Source organism: Salvelinus namaycush, unplaced genomic scaffold, assembly GCF_016432855.1.
Source record: "Salvelinus namaycush isolate Seneca unplaced genomic scaffold, SaNama_1.0 Scaffold278, whole genome shotgun sequence".
NCBI classification, from domain to species: Eukaryota; Metazoa; Chordata; class Actinopteri; order Salmoniformes; family Salmonidae; genus Salvelinus; species Salvelinus namaycush.
In genome coordinates this window covers 245,672-250,000 of record NW_024059652.1, presented here as the reverse complement: position 1 = coordinate 250,000, position 4,329 = coordinate 245,672, and positions in this window count along the sequence as shown.

Here is a 4,329-nt window from a genome sequence, read left to right as displayed (position 1 = left end):
GAGCCGTTAAATTCTACAACCACCTAAAAGGAAGCGATTCCCAAACCTTCCATAACAAAGCCATCACCTACAGAGAGATGAACCTGGAGAAGAGTCCCCTAAGCAAGCTGGTCCTAGGGCTCTGTTCACAAACACAAACACACCCCACAGAGCCCCAGGACAACAGCACAATTAGACCCAACCAAATCATGAGAAAACAAAAAGATAATTACTTGACACATTGGAAAGAATTAACAAAAAAACAGAGCAAACTAGAATGCTATTTGGCCCTAAACAGAGAGTACACAGTGGCAGAATACCTGACCACTGTGACTGACCCAAACTTAAGGAAAGCTTTGACTATGTACAGACTCAGTGAGCATAGCCTTGCTATTGAGAAAGGCCGCCGTAGGCAGACATGGCTCTCAAGAGAAGACAGGCTATGTGCACACTGCCCACAAAATGAGGTGGAAACTGAGCTGCACTTCCTAACCTCCTGCCCAATGTATGACCATATTAGAGAGACATATTTCCCTCAGATTACACAGATCCACAAAGAATTTGAAAACAAATCCAATTTTGATAAACTCCCATATCTACTGGGAGAAATTCCACAGTGTGCCATCACAGCAGCAAGATTTGTGACCTGTTGCCACAAGAAAAGGGCAACCAGTGAAGAACAAACACCATTGTAAATACAACCCATATTTATGCTTATTTATTTTAACTTGTGTGCTTTAACCATTTGTACATTGTTACAACACTGTATATATATAATATAACATTTGTAATGTCTTTATTGTTTTGAAACTTCTGTATGTGTAATGTTTACTGTTAATTTGTATTGTTTATTTCACTTTTGTATAATATCTACCTCACTTGCTTTGGCAATGTTAACACATGTTTCCCATGCCAATAAAGCCCCTTGAATTGAATTGAATTGAATTGAGAGAGAGAGAGAGACAGAGAGAGAGAGAGAGAGAGAGAGAGAGAGAGAGAGAGAGAGAGAGAGAGAGAGAGAGAGAGAGAGACAGAGAGCGAGAGAGAAATTGAGATGTAAAGAAAGAAGGAGAGAGATAAAAGACTGGCAGACAGAGGGAGATGATTTCCTTTCAGATATGAAACGTCAGTTCTCTGGAACAGACAGTCAGGCTGTATTTGTTTTCTGTCAGCGAGGACGACACACCCTCTGTGAGAATGTATGTGTGTGTGTGCGTGTGTGGAGTGTATGGTGACAACTGTGCGAGGCGAGACAGAGACACAATTGGCCCCATCAACACACACACACACACACAGGCCTGGCCACAGAAACAAGGGCTATGAGTCACGAGGCGCCGTCTTTAGCACGCAAGCGACTGAAACCTGCGTCAACACAGCAACTTAGCAAAACAACACAGTGTACGCCAAGGAGTGAGTGACACGGTCAACGTGGCCACCTGAATTAGCCTACTTCAGCAGGAAATGCCTCAGTCTCCACACACTTTTTGATTTGTCTCTGTTGCCATAGAAAACAACAGGTGTATTGTTGTTCACTCGTTGGTAGTATTTCTATGTCTAACTGGAATTTCCATGTCTATTGGAATGCCTTGTTGCAATTAGTTTCATTTGTCTCCTTCCAAAAGTGAAACTAGCCCTGGGGTGACTGAAACTAAAGTATGTCAGATTAAAAACACCTTTGATTCAACATGCGCTGTACACACAAAAGTACGCCGACACCCCTTCAAATAAGTGGATGAGGTGTTCGACGAGCAAGTGTCCACAGACTTTTTGGTCGTGTAGTGTACCTCTGTCGCGTACAAAGCAGACGTCGTGTACCTCTGTCGCGTACAAAAGAGACGTAGTGTACAAAGCGCCAAAAAAGAAGAACGAGTGAGAATAGAGGATAGGAAACGAGTGAGAATAGAGGATAGGAAACGAGTGAGAATAGAGGATAGGAAACGAGTGAGAATAGAGGATAGGAAACGAGTGAGAATAGAGGATAGGAAACGAGTGAGAGTAAAGGAGTGTGAGAAATCAAATGCCAGTTTGGAGATCGATCACCAACTGTGTTCTATGAAATGAGGTGGGTCAAATCAAATCAAATGCTATTGGTCGCATGGACACACAGTTAGCGGTTGTTATTGTAAGCTTAGCGAATTGCTTGTCTGTAGTGAAATGCTTGTGTTCCTAGCGCCAACAGTGCAGTAGTATCTAACGAAACACACATCTAAAAGTTAAAGAATGGTTTGGTGTGCATCTCTGTATCATTTCAAAGTCAGGATAGCCCAAACTAAATATGCACGTTTTCGAAAGCTGTAACAACAGTCTGTAATGTAATTATACAAGAAGTGCAAGGAAACGCTCGAAATGTCCCTCCTGTCCTGAGTTGCATGACAGCTAAGGTTGGAGTCGGACAGACAGACAGACTAGTGGGGACAGGCAGTGTGAACTCAATAAACACATTCCACCTAGGGACACAGTGGAATGGGCCTACAGGTCTACATACACACTGTACCGATGTCAATGATTAACACACAATAACACGTAACCCACTGGCACAAACCACCAGTTCTCTCCTCTCTTCAGCGTCAGTATAAGAATGGGTTTCTGAGAAAGAGGTGGTGGGGGTTCCATGTATATTATATCATCGGACTAGTATTGTGTGGGTTGCACAATGGTACACAATCTCCTACGATGTCATGCAGAGGCAGAGACAGAGAGAAAGAGAGCTAGAGAGAGATAGAGGGGGGTAGAGAGAGATAGAGAGGGGGTAGAGAGAGATAGAGGGGGGTAGAGAGAGATAGAGGGGGGTAGAGAGAGATAGAGAGGGGGTAGAGAGAGAGATAGAGAGGGGGTAGAGAGAGAGATAGAGAAAGAGAGGGGGTCAAGAAAGAGCGAGAAAGAGGGGTTAGAAAGAGAGGGGGTAGAGGGAGAGAGAGAGCTAGAGAGAGAAAGGGGGGGGGGGGGGGGGGGGTAGAGAGAGAAAGGGGGGGGAGGGGGGTAGAGAGAGAATGCTTTACTTTCTTTCCTCTGAATCTCTGAATCTCAACATCCAGAACCAAACCTTGTGTACATGGAAACAGAGAGACTATCTGACAGGGAATTCAGATTCAGTTGTGTGTGTTGTGTGTGTTGTGTGTGTTGTGTGTTGTGTGTGTTGTGTGTGTTGTGTGTGCACAACACCATGCATCAAATGAACTCTTAAAACAGACTTCTCTCTCTAGCTGTAGCTGGCCATCCACTTTCCCAAACCAAAACAACTCCAGTCTCTTCTCTCTCTAGCTGTAGCTGGCCATCCACTTTCCCAAACCAAAACAACTCCAGTCTCTTCTCTCTCTAGCTGTAGCTGGCCATCCACTTTCCCAAACCAAAACAACTCCAGTCTCTTCTCTCTCTAGCTGTAGCTAGCCATCCACTTTCCCAAACCAAACCAAAACAACTCCAGTCTCTTCTCTCTCTAGCTGTAGCTAGCCATCCACTTTCCCAAACCAAAACAACTCCAGTCTCTTCTCTCTCTCTAGCTGTAGCTGGCCATCCACTTTCCCAAACCAAAACAACTCCAGTCTCTTCTCTCTCTAGCTGTAGCTAGCCATCCACTTTCCCAAACCAAACCAAAACAACTCCAGTCTCTTCTCTCTCTAGCTGTAGCTAGCCATCCACTTTCCCAAACCAAAACAACTCCAGTCTCTTCTCTCTCTAGCTGTAGCTGGCCATCCACTTTCCCAAACCAAAACAACTCCAGTCTCTTCTCTCTCTAGCTGTAGCTGGCCATCCACTTTCCCAAACCAAAACAACTCCAGTCTCTTCTCTCTCTAGCTGTAGCTGGCCATCCACTTTCCCAAACCAAAACAACTCCAGTCTCTTCTCTCTCTAGCTGTAGCTAGCCATCCACTTTCCCAAACCAAAATAACTCCAGTCTCTTCTCTCTCTAGCTGTAGCTGGCCATCCACTTTCCCAAACCAAAACAACTCCAGTCTCTTCTCTCTCTAGCTGTAGCTAGCCATCCACTTTCCCAAACCAAAACAACTCCAGTCTCTTCTCTCTCTAGCTGTAGCTGGCCATCCACTTTCCCAAACCAAAATAACTCCAGTATCTTCTCTCTCTAGCTGTAGCTGGCCATCCACTTTCCCAAACCAAAACAACTCCAGTCTCTTCTCTCTCTAGCTGTAGCTAGCCATCCACTTTCCCAAACCAAAACAACTCCAGTCTCTTCTCTCTCTAGCTGTAGCTAGCCATCCACTTTCCCAAACCAAAACAACTCCAGTCTCTTCTCTCTCTAGCTGTAGCTAGCCATCCACTTTCCCAAACCAAAACAACTCCAGTCTCTTCTCTCTCTAGCTGTAGCTAGCCATCCACTTTCCCAAACCAAAA